The sequence below is a fragment of the Camelus bactrianus genome, chromosome 2, assembly GCF_048773025.1.
Source record: "Camelus bactrianus isolate YW-2024 breed Bactrian camel chromosome 2, ASM4877302v1, whole genome shotgun sequence".
NCBI classification, from domain to species: Eukaryota; Metazoa; Chordata; class Mammalia; order Artiodactyla; family Camelidae; genus Camelus; species Camelus bactrianus.
In genome coordinates this window covers 15,971,636-15,984,310 of record NC_133540.1, presented here as the reverse complement: position 1 = coordinate 15,984,310, position 12,675 = coordinate 15,971,636, and the positions used below count along the sequence as shown (strand labels likewise).

Below are 12,675 nucleotides of genomic sequence, written 5' to 3'. Positions count from 1 at the left end.
TTTTATCTTTCTCTGGGTATTTTATTTTTGTGTACGTATATATATATGTGTTTCATTTTTTTTAAAGGAAACCTTGGAATCTGCAATACAGAAGGTACAAATATTGTGTACATATGGTGGCCACGCAAATAAATTGGGATTCTCAACAATCCTTTGATTGTACCAATTTTCAGATATTTTGCCATCTTAACCTTTGTTTCATCAGCATGTACCACAAAGGCCTTTAGCTTTTGGAGAGTAAACTTTTGAATTTTATTTAGGCAACACACCCACTCTCATGTGGAAAATCCTCTTCATCTTATTGGTTTAAAAATATATATATATTTTATTTTATATAAATGAATATATATAAATTGATGGCCATATGTTGGATCCTTTAATTTGGAAAAACTTTTAAATTGGTGATAGTTGAAAGAGCTCTCTGTATAAACATCTGTTTTATTGGTAACTAATAAAATCAAGTTTAAAGGTCGAAAAATATATCTAATGTTTAACTTAATAACTCAGTTTAAAAAAAAAACTGGTTTCAAAAGCTACATTTGTGTTTTTACTTTCCAATCAATGGTTTTAGACATGCTAATAAAAACTTAGAATAATTAATGTTAATTAGGTTGAATAACTGGAAAAAGAATTGTAAAGTTGTAGGAAAAAAAAGATAAGGGGCTTATCCCAAATGGATAAATATTTTTATATGGTTATTTTGAATGAGATAAATAAAATGGACATTTTTGCATTTACATGCAAGGTTTTGATACTACACTACGTAAAGTTAAAAAAAAAAGAGCCAAAGATATCACCTACTACCTCCAACATTAAAGTTCAAACAAGTCCGTTTTATTTACCACAGTTTTAAATATATATATTTATAGGGCTAAAATATATATATATATATATATATATATATATATATATATATATATATATATATATATATATATATATATATATAGACTGAAATACTTGATCAATGATTGGGACAACAGACCAATTAATGAAATTAAAATTGAGAAGGGCCTAAGCTCTTTGGCTCAAACATTGGGATCCCAGAGACTTTTCTATAAAATTAGATACAATGCACGGAAAAAAAAAAAAGGTTTTTGGCACTCCTTCTAGAAATAAGAATTATTGATTAAACATAATAAATATAAAAATTAAAGGTATAAGATTTAATAAAATTGAGATAAAAGTTTGTAAAATTGGTATATTAAATGGGCTTTGTATAAACATCTTCCTTAATTATCTTTTGGGATAGATATGTTTCAATGGAAAAACGCTTCCTTTTCTTGGTATTACAAGGCTGGGCACGTATCTATCCCTCAGAAAATATTAATTGAACACAGTAAAGGAAACCAATAGAGTTACATGAGCTGTCCAATATAACGTAAAACTAAAAACTAATATTCAGTAGCTAATAAAAAATATAATAAGAGGTTTACCCTGGGTTTAACTTATAACTCAAGGAAAAGAGACCTTACTAAATGCCTTATGCAAGCTTTCAAAGGCAAGATAAAGTAAACCTTAAAATTTTAAACATGGAATTCTTTGTTTACAGCTCTTCTCACTGATACAAAGAAGCAAATTAAGGAGATACAATTGGGCCTGCATGACAGAGAAATTCTCTGGGGAACTGGAAGCGTGTGTCTTTGTCTTGCAGATCAGAAATGTAAATACAGCAAACAGTGACCTAGGACTGAGCCTAATTAGCTCAACGAGATAAAACTCAGGGCCAAAGAAATTTGTGGCATTTTACAACTCAGAACCCTGATGGGTCCTTAAGTCTTTGTCAAGAAATCTTAAATGTCTGTTTCATAAATGGTAAGACTTAGTGATTTGAGCAAGCAAATTCAGTTCACTACAACTATTATTATACTTATCTCATAAGTAAGTTTTGAAGTGAAGCTATGAAATCTCTAACTTTTGTCTGTTTATAAGCCTGCGTACACATTGTAGATGTGAGATAATTCTACAGCTGAAAAAATAAAAATCAATGTCAAAGAGCTCTGCTTAATTGGCGTAAAAAATAAGAGCTTACAAATTAAGTAGTTTTAAAATAAAAACTGACCAAATTGACCTTCAGCTTCATGTGAACTGGAAAATATTCAATATTAAGATAATATTTGATATTGTTTAGTTTAAGTATGTTCTAATTAATATAGACATCTTTAAAGTCACCAATATTAAGTATAGTACTTTTACTGAACCTAGGTTTAATGAAAGTCAAATAAGATCCTGTTATATCTGGTGCAGATTTGTTAAAAAATATAATAGTAATGTGGTGTGGTAAAATTTAAATAAATTAAATGCAAATGAGATGAGAGCTTTGGGTAAATTTTTAAAATATATTTTTAAAATGTATGTTTAAGATAATCTCTAAATGTTTGATATCTTTAAATTCTAGAGTTGTGCTACATTAAGTTAAATGATAGGATTTTATTAAATAGCTATGCCATTTTCAGATATAATAAGATTGAAATATGAATTATTTAACATTTAACTTCCCCTTACAGAGAAAATAAAGGTGTTTAGAAGTATTAATAAATGGTTGGTGCCACCTTGAAATAGTCTTTATTATTAAGGGAATGATCTCAGTATCCTAGGAAAGTAAGATAAATGTGTAAAGGAAGATATAAGAATGGAATTATATTTTGTTAATGAAAAATAGTGACTTTGTCCTGAAGCTGGTTACTTCTGAATGGAATAGAAAATAAGGAACAAACTAATATGAGTATAGAAAGCTGTGGAAGGCTTGTGGAAGAGGAACCCTGAAGAAAGGGATTTGTACGTGGTCGGAATTGGCTAAATTTAGAATCAACTTGGGCAAAGTAAATGAATCTTAGACATAAACTGGTACAAGAGTAGATTTGGTTTACTCTCTGTTAAGAGGACAAAATTGTCTTGAAATGTTAATCCACCTTCAGTAACAAATTGTAAAGCTTCTTATACCACTTACCCGATCTGTTCTGCCTTTACCTTTGACGTATTTTCTTAATGAATAAGTACTACTTCACAGTGATCTATATGTTTACGTGACCAAGTGTTTTGAAATCTTTTAACAAACTCCCCAAATATCAATTTCTAATTAAAGTTCTTTTAATCTCCAGTTAAGTTTGGGATGCTACAGAGGGCCCCTGAAACATCCCAAAGAGAGATTTTAAACTTGTAAATTTATTTGGCATGTTAAATACATGGTATTGTCAAATGAATAATAAATCTTCTAAGGTTATATTGTATGAGAAAACATTATTAATATAGATACTCTAGAAATTATATGGACTCACTAAAATCTGGCATAACTAAAATGTTACCAGTCATATTTCTGGTTATAGTGACCAGGTTTCTTCATCGATTATAGTGTAACGGTGTCTAAACATGCTTTTAAATTTTTTTCATTTATAGACAGTTAATTGCTTTCTTCTGATGATTTTGCAAAATGCTTTCTCTTCAAGGAGATTTACTGGTTTCTAATAAATTTCAAACTATAACACTGAACTAAACTCGGTAAGAAATTTTAAATGTCTAATGAAAACTGATTAAAAAATTAGTTAAATGGGACTGAGTAAACTGGTGAATATGGTTATAATTTTTGATTTTGTCTGACATACTACTGGCTTTTAACCTGTTTCCCTGACATAAAGAAACTCTTCTCCTTAACTAGTTATGATTCACAGAAATTTGACAAATTATACCTATGTAAGCAGACTTGGAACAGTTATCTTTTCTCTCTATGTGATCCCTCAAGAGACTAAAATCTCTTAGGTCCCCAGTGGCTCTATCAGACAAATGAGGAAGATCATCTCCTAACAGATATAGGAATCTCAAGGTATTTTAAGGATTTTAAAGAGAAAAGAATTTACCTAGATGTGTAAGGCAGAAAACCATGACAAGACCTTGATGTGGCTTTCCTGGCCTTAGAAAACCTTATTAACATTCTACACTGAGACTCCTAATTAAAAGTTCCAAAACAGCCAATTTAAAAAAGCCTATATGATCAAATAATCAGACTTAACTTGTAAACAAATTACTCTTGATTTGACTATATTTGAGAAAAATGAGGGTAACTTTAGAGAGAAAAAAGATTATATTTTAGTGGATATTAAATTCTAGTTTTGTTAATTGAGGTCTATATTTACTAAGACATTTCCCAGATCATTCCTTGCTGTTATGTCACATTGCTGTAAAGGTTAATTGAATTATGAAAAGAATACTCTAGGTTTGTTTCTGAAGTTCAGTAATCTATCCTTGGGTAATGTTCCAATGCCCCATGACCTGCAGCCAGGGGATTATACATACTGGAACAGGCATGACTTAAAGAACTGTCTACTACCTGAATGGAAGGACCCTTTATCAGGTACTCTTAACTAGACTGTACATACCAAAGCTGAAGGAAATGGACTTTTGGATTCATTTCCTATCAGAAACAGCCCCTGCAGTGCACTGGCCTATAGAGCACTGCTCACCTTAAAACAATGCGCAAATGAAGAAAAATCTACCCAGGCCAGGATGAGAAGAGGACGACATCTGAGGTAAGACAGCTGACCCAAAACACCGAGCCAGGCCTGTATGCCAATTACTTTGATAATTTCTCCTACCTTTGATTATGAACTACTCCAACTGTTAAGTTTATGGTAAATTACCTATGTCTAGTACTTCTGTGTTACCTTGGTGGGTTTCCCTACTCCAAGGCTCTAACTAGATAGCCCTCAGAAACGTTATTCTAAAAAGGAAATTATAGTTCTGTTTAGGCCACTGTTGATCTTACAAGGTGGGAGACCTCACAAGGCTAATTAATACCTACTCTGACCCTGACCATAAATATGAAATTTCTCATAAGATGACTCAAACTCAATCAGGAACACAAGCAAAATTTTAACCCAAAACTATAACTTCTCGACTATTAAATTCTCATTCGTGACTTTATTAACTTTACTAGCTTTATTACTTATATCCTGTCTATATAATAAAATTGTTGTCTGTTACATTTCCCAATGTGTAACTAGGCCTACAAGATTGATGATGGCTAAACATCTTGAAGAAATAGATAAAATTTATAACCCTGTATAAAATAATTGTAATAGTGTGATTCTAGGTATGGGAATGAGCAACGAAGGGCAAAAATTTCCTCGATCATAATAGACTAGTAAGACAGGCGATCCAGAGAAATTTTAGTATCAACAGGTCCTGATAAAAAATCTAACACCTTGAATGGCAGCTCAGAATATTCTTCAACTTAACTAGGAATGAGCCATCCTAGCACCATGGGACAAAATTGGTCATGAAATGTCTCTCAAAATATTGGTCGAATTTAGGACCAAGGGGGAGCACTGTGAATGAAAATACTACAATGTGAATGAAAATACTGCAACCATGTCAGTAAACAAAGAATGCTGAAACCAAGTCATCAGCAGCTGCTGCCACCCCTCAGCGAGTACAAGCCTGCAGCCTAGCCTCTCAGCCACTCATAGTGGTGCCCTCTGAGCGGACTCACAGTAAGAAACAACAGGATACTGGCCCTAGATAGCCAGGTGCTCGTTATAGAATTGAATTCAATGACCAAAATGTTCGCATCCTCCCATACATAGAAAAACACTAAATTCTTGAACTTGAGATACCTGGCTTTCTTAGATAACAATCTTTTATTGTTCCAACTACCTGGTCTTTGTTGTAAAGTTCCTATATATCCCAGCTCCTTCCCTACCTCTTGGGAGCAGTCCCTCAGAGTGATCTGAAAGGCTGTCATCCCAGCTCGAGTCCTCCCTCCAAATAATACATAACTCTTAACTTTAAGGCTGAATGTTTCTTTCAATCAAGTCCCAGAATAGACACAACTCATCAATTATGTAATGGAACACACTGGATCAGGAACCAAAAGCGTGTTCTAGTCCCGAAAACCACGGGTTCCTCTTACTTCCTGTCATTATACAATCCCACCAGAACTCATTACTTTGCTGTCTGCTCAGACCAAACTTAGAGAAGAGTCAACTCAACAGAGTGTCTTGCTATGGAGAACCCCCTGCAGAAGCAAGGCGGTCAGCCTGCCCTCCCGCACGCTCTGCTGACCCCTACTGTCATCCGTGGAGGCCAGGCCAACTTAGCTGTTCCCAAGACCTGCAAAGTCCCACACATTAAATAAAAGCATTTTATTTTATACCATATGTTATGTATATACCCATCTCTGAAAACAGCTTTGCCAGAAGCTCAAATCTTCAACATGGATCTGCAAAGTTAAATCCAGTCCCCAAGGGAAAACAAGTTTTATGAGGATACTAAGGCCTCCAAATTCTCTCCACTAACTTCAACCAAACTGCCTGAAGGTCTGCAAATGCAGGCGGCTACAAGTCTGCTTTTAAAGCAACCTCTTCCTGCCCTCAGGCTCTACAATGTCCCTCTGCGCCCTCCCATCTCAGGGTAAGAGCAGCTGCTGCAGAAACTTGCAGGGTAGCACTGACAGGACAGGACACAGAGGATCAGAGCTAAACTAAGCCTTCTGATGACACGAGCCTGTCACTCTGTCACTTTACACATCAAGATATATGTAGAGAGAGGTGGAGTGATATTGCTCAAAGTCACACAGCTAATAAGTGGCAAAGTCTATAACTCTGCTCCTCCCTCCGGCGTGATGCCCCAGCTGGGATGGCCACAGGGTTCTCTCGTACCTGCCTGACCAGTCCTTTCTTGTCACTCATAACCCACCACAGGGTCGGACCATTGCCTGACTTTTCAGCATCTTTTCCCTCCAGTCTCTCAGGAACAAGGCTGCTCAGGCCACTGTATGACTTCCGGGTTCCCAAACCCTCCGTGCTCAGGTTGGTCTTGCCTGTGTTTCCGGCCCCGTGCTCAGAGACACTTTCTCCCCTGCAGGAGGATGTTTCCCCTCTCCACAGGGACACCCCCTCAGAGGAGCCCTCTTCTCGCCCTCAGAATGGCAGGTATCCCAGGCTACATCATGAGCTGCCCCATTAGGACTGCGGGTGCCCAGGTCTGCTAATCAGAGCAGCAGCCTCAGAGCCAGGGATTATGCCCGGGTCACCCTGCAAACCTACTGCCCTCCTCACAGCCCCCAGTCAGCAGGTCACATGGAAGTCACAGCAAGTGCCCCACCCAATCCTGAAGTCTCTTCATTTGCCAGCACCGCTGATGACTGGTCTCCAACCTTTGGTCAGTTTCGCACAAAACAGCAGCTTCCACTGTGAAGAGGGGGTTTTCGCTCCTCTGCCCCATCCTTACTGGAAATGTCAAGGGAAACCAAAAGGCCTCTTCTCAACACTTTTCTGATGACATCCTCCCACCCACAATACTCACATGCTCAAGAGAATTGGGTCCACGTGATTTTGTTTCCCTTACGCTAAGTGGCTCAAAACACTGCGGGATTCTTTCACTTTTGAGGGTACTTGTACAAAGTTTATAGGCTTTAATCTGTTTTCTTGTCTCTCTTCAGTATCTCTAGCATTTGCCACTTCTTAATCCCTTCAGCAGCCTCCCTCCCAAAATCTAGTCTAGGAAATCAGCTGTGATGAGGGGCCCGGGGGCAGTCACAGAAGATGCTACTAAGGCACAGAGAGACTACAAAATTTGCCCAAGGTGATCAGCCTCAACCCACAACATTGTGTGCCCCATCCCTTTTTTTAAATCTTATGCTAAACAAGCTTTTGTAGATTATGCTTATAAAGAGATGAGGTATCAAAATACATACAAGGACACACATCAACTCTAAGATGTTGATTAACTCCACTATTTTGTTTCTATTTGTTTAATTTCTATTAAAAATTTAAGAACCTCTGCACTCAATATAACAAAATGTTATTGGGTTTTAAATCCAGAATTTAGAGGTTTTGTGTGTCATTACTCATTCTTATTTGTATGTTCACAAGACAAAATGATTTGAAAAACTCTCTCCCCTTCCTCTACTCACTACTGGCTCTCACCTGAGTTCCCAGACCACACATCGAGCAGCCTTTCACTTTACCCACAAATGAACTCATCAGTTTTCCCCCCGAACTTCCTCTGCAAGTTTCCCTCCTAAAAGCACAGCAGGACCATCATTTACCTGATTAATCCACCAAGAAAGCTGGGCCTTACTCCATCCTACCTTCACAGACAGCATTCATCCTTTCTTTTTACCATCTAAACATGTCTTCAATCTGTTCGCTTTTACCCACTGACCATCTCACCGCACAAGTGGAAGCCACCAACACTGCACTCCTGGACTCACGAGTCTCCCAAGTGGCCCCACAACCGCTCTCCCCTACTTGAGTCAAATGGGATTCTGTCAGTCCCGCGCTTATAGGACTCTTTTCAATCCCACTGTTCTTAGAAGAAACTCCCAGTTCTTCACCTGATGAAGGTCTTTGCCATGAAACTGTCAGCTCAGGGAGGGCAGGACACGCCCTCTCTCCTCGGCCCCGCCCTCTGGCAGAGCATCAACATGGAAGGACCTGCTGAGCTACACCAGCCTGTATTCTAAACCTGGTCTTGTGTTCTTAGCAAACTGCTTCACTTATCCATATAAATCCAAGGTAGATTAGAAAGATCTTAGATGTTGAGCTAGAGTATTGATTTGGGGATTTTGCACTAGCAACCTGCAAGTACATGTTCTAATGATTCTCTCTTCTAAAAACCACACTCAGATTTAAGTAGTACTTGTGGAATGTCTTCAGAGTAAAAGGGACTGTACTTTTACAGACTTTATGTTTTATAACATGAACAAACCAGACAGGGTCACAAATGGAACTGCCTCACAAGTGACAGAAGACAGGTGATAGGCATATAGCAACAGGTCACATAGATGGTAAGAGAAAAGTTGATTCTCCAATCCCCCCCCAAATTTCCTCAAAAAACCAAAAACTCTGAATTTTGAAAGTAAAATACTATCATATAAAGAAATAAGATAAATAGTCCTCTTCATCAGGGTTTCAAGATCTGACCCCAGAATTTTTAGCAGGCTATACTGAATCCTAGCACAGAAAAATCAGATGGAATAGTGGTAAGTTTCAGAAAAACTGCAGTAATTCCTCCAATTGTAAGTGGACATGCACTCACCTATCGAAGGTGAATGTAAACCGCATTCTGGAGAAATTCGGAAGCTCCCAGGCTCCGCTTCTGGATGGCAAAGACACGGACAGCTTTGAAGCATGCTTCTAACTGAGTCACCGGCATTCTTACACTGCAGGGGGAAACGGATGCTCTCAGTTATGAGCAGAGATGTTCCTGTCGTGTCTCACAGCCCGTGCCTGGGGACTCAGTGCCCTGCAGCAGCCCGGCCCAAGGTGAGGACATGCAGCATGGCCCACCCAAGCAGGAGGTGCACTGTGCTTGAGAAAGCCCATCCCCGATGGGTTCAAGAGGGGCTGGTGGGTTTGTGTGAACCTATAAATGCTCACAGACATACACCTGCCTACATTCAAGTGATACAATTAAGAGTAGCAGGCTGTTTAACAAAATTTCAATTGTCAGTGGAAATTTTACCATTCCTTTCCACTTGTCCCCTGCACTCTGAAACAGGCTTAGGCTCTCTCATACCTGCAGCTCTGATGCAATATTTGTAAAGTCGTTTTACTTTGCTGCAGGTGTCCTCGCTCCCCGTTTCGCTGTGAATGTCCTCCCTAACACACTCAGATGTCTTCCTGGATCTCTCCCTGAGTTCCTTGCTCCTGTTCCTCAGATCCTAAGATAAAGGACAACTGAAGACACATGACCAGAAAAGGCACTGTGGACTTGAACAAAGTCCTCTGTGACCCCCTATGTGAGTACTGCCCACCCCTTAATTTTGTTCTCAAGGTTCTGCCTAGGGTGACGCCCAGACAGCAGAGAGTCCTGGGTCATTAAAGGCTGTGTGTCTTGGGCGCGGGGACAGGTGCAGGAGCTGGTTCTGGAACCGGGCCCATCCCCACCCCTGCTTCTCTCTCTCCGGAGGCCTCGCTGCCAAGCCCCCAGGCTCCATGATCTTCTGTCCTTCTCTTCTACTCTACTCCAAGCCCCTTTCCTCTTCCTTTTTTCCCTAATTTTCCCCAGCTGGAGTGATTTTTCAATCACAGAATCTGAAAAAATTTCCTGCACCTGAAAAAGAGGTCTCCAGAGGTCAATGCCCATATGCTGGTTCCTTAAGATAGCCCCTGGTTAGGGGGACTCTCATCAAGGGTCACGGGGCAGCAGGCATGTTGCTGGGTCGACCACCCCCAACAAGAATTTGCTGTGACCCCAAGGCACGCACAGCATCCCTGTTCACAAAAATGTATTTGGACCACTTATCCGTTATTAAGAAGCAAAAATAAAAAAAAATTGCCAATGTTTCTTAATAAATTTATTTATGAGGTGGAAAAAGAAATTGTAATAGAAAAGAACAAATTTGACTCCATATTAGATGTGTTCCTTTGGCTTTAAACCTCTGCCCTGTTTTCTAGGTTCAGACTTGTTAGCTCTGGAGCTTTTGTAAAAGAAAGTTGCCTTTAGCCTGAAATATCCAGGAGAGACTATTCTCCGGGCTCTGATCTTTAAGGATGTTAGCTCTTCTGCACTTATATATAGATGGCAAGTAGTAAAACAGAATAAACTTTGTTTATTTTTGGAGGTTTTACAGGGGCACCATGATTTGACCCACATGGACAGCTGCAAAAACAAAGGATTCCAAGGAAATCAATTCGTACAGCAAGAAGTTTGCAACAACCAACAACACCCCCGCCCCTTTTTAGTAAAAAAGGAGACTGAATTCTGACTTGGGGAAGAGGGTTCTCCAGGATATCAGTATGCCATCTTCTGGGTCTGCCAGCTTTTCAAATAAAGTCACTATTCCTTGCTCTAACACCTCATCTCCCGATTTACTGGCCTGTCATTCAGGAAGCAGAACTAGTTTTGATGTGGTAACTAAATGACTTCATTGGAGGTAGTATGTCTCCACTGTTTCCTCATTTCCAATATGTCACAACCTATCAATTTTATATGCTGTTTAACAACACAACCAAAAAACCTTTGTTAGGGAATTGATTCTACGGAAAGAAAGTTATTTCTACTCCTTCAAACCTTTTTTTTTCTTTTCTATTTTATTTTGTTTTGCTTATTGAAAAGAAAATAAAAGTGAAATCATTTTATTTCACGTATTTTTGTTACAACTACATATTTTAAATTCTACAGAAAGATTTAAATTGCATTATAAATTTGTTCATATATTAATATAAAGATATATACACAATCAATGCGGATTAGGAAAGGAATGGATATTTACTAAAATCCACTGCACATCCAGTCTTTTACAAGCATATCCTGGAATATAATAAGCTCTAGAATCCAGGGGTCCCCCACCCCCTTTCTCCCTGCCGAGTGCCTTAGTAATCAACAACCAAGGCACCATCATAGAGCCACGCGATATATATTTTAGGTATAAATGAGGAAATTAACTCATTCAACTCTAAATCAAAAACCTTAAAATAAATACTGAACTTATTTACAAATAAAGAAAATTGAACACAATTAAGTACAGTTTCTTCCCCAAGGTCACTAAGCTAATAACTGGTAAAGGCAAGATTTGAGCTCATCTGCCTGATTCTAAACACTAAGGTGGAAAACACATTTGATTGTGGAGGGTCCAGTAGCAAAGCCTATCACCCTATCTTTATTCAGATCTAGCCTTAGACAGCCTGAGACAGCACCCCATTCCTATGGAACTCGAGGATAACACAAAGGATTTTATATCCAGTAGTTTCTTAGGTCTCATTTATATAAAGTGTCAGCAGGTCAGCAGAAAAAACTCTGGGAAATATGAGTGGGTCCAGAGCTTTTTGCTGATTAGTAACTTTATTTATCAGAACAGCGTTACCTTCCCATGAGAGGCCACATGGACCTTAACTAAAGGCAGGTGAGCAATGAAAACTAGCAAGACCCTGGAACTCAAGCAAGAAGGATCACTGCCATCCCCCACCAAGTTGCCTCTTCACCCTCGTGGGCACGATGGCAGAAGATCCAGGTTCTTGTCCAAGTTACACTATCATGGATTCTCACCCATAAACAGATACGACTCTATGCTGTCTTAAGTCCTTCCCAACTCAAATATGATGACACCAATATCTGAGCAGAATGTCTATGTCTCCACTTCCTCTCTTCTGTTAGGAGAATAATTCTATGGCCACAAAGCAGAAATCCAACTAAAAACACCATGCATGAAGCCAGGTGAAAGTCTGCGTAAGACACTTTGCTCTCACGGACAGTGAATGAAAACTCAGAATAAGTGGTTCTTCTTCCTCTGTAAGTGGGAGGTAGCCTGATTGTGTGTGTGTGTGTGTGTGTGTGTGCACGCGCGTGTGTGCGTAAATCAAATACAATGAATTCTGGGATGTGTACAGATTTTTTTTATCTTACTGTCATTTCATGAGGATGAGACAACCTTTAAAGTAATTTGAATCTAGTGTTCTGAGACATTCTCAGGTTCTTTTGGTGGAGGAGGGGAAAGGGGAAATGAAAGGAGGAAAGAAGTAAATGAAGCAAAGGAGTAAGAATACTGCTAGCGAAAGGCAAGACATTAATTTTGTTCCTACTTGCATCACACACAAATTAGGGACTGGCTTTCCCCAGGTGTCTTGTCGAACACTGAGTTGCAGAAGAGGCAACAGCCCATTTCTCACTGAACTTGTGACAGTACGTGGCATCTTATAGACACAAATCATTTACCCTGATCAAACACTCTAGCAG

The 12,675-nt window shown here is 38.8% G+C and overlaps 1 long non-coding RNA gene across 2 annotated transcripts; it reads left to right on the top strand.

Moving 5' to 3' along the window:
- The first annotated feature begins 4,342 nt into the window (after positions 1-4,342).
- Positions 4,343-10,802, top strand: LOC141579320 (uncharacterized). Of its 2 annotated transcripts, XR_012510466.1 has the most exons (4): positions 4,343-4,523; positions 9,167-9,263; positions 9,564-9,739; positions 10,565-10,802. It is a non-coding gene; the product is annotated as an uncharacterized LOC141579320 (long non-coding RNA). The 2 variants fall into 2 exon arrangements; XR_012510467.1 differs by lacking the exon at positions 9,167-9,263 and having other exon boundaries at positions 4,370-4,523.
- The last annotated feature ends 1,873 nt before the right edge of the window (positions 10,803-12,675 follow it).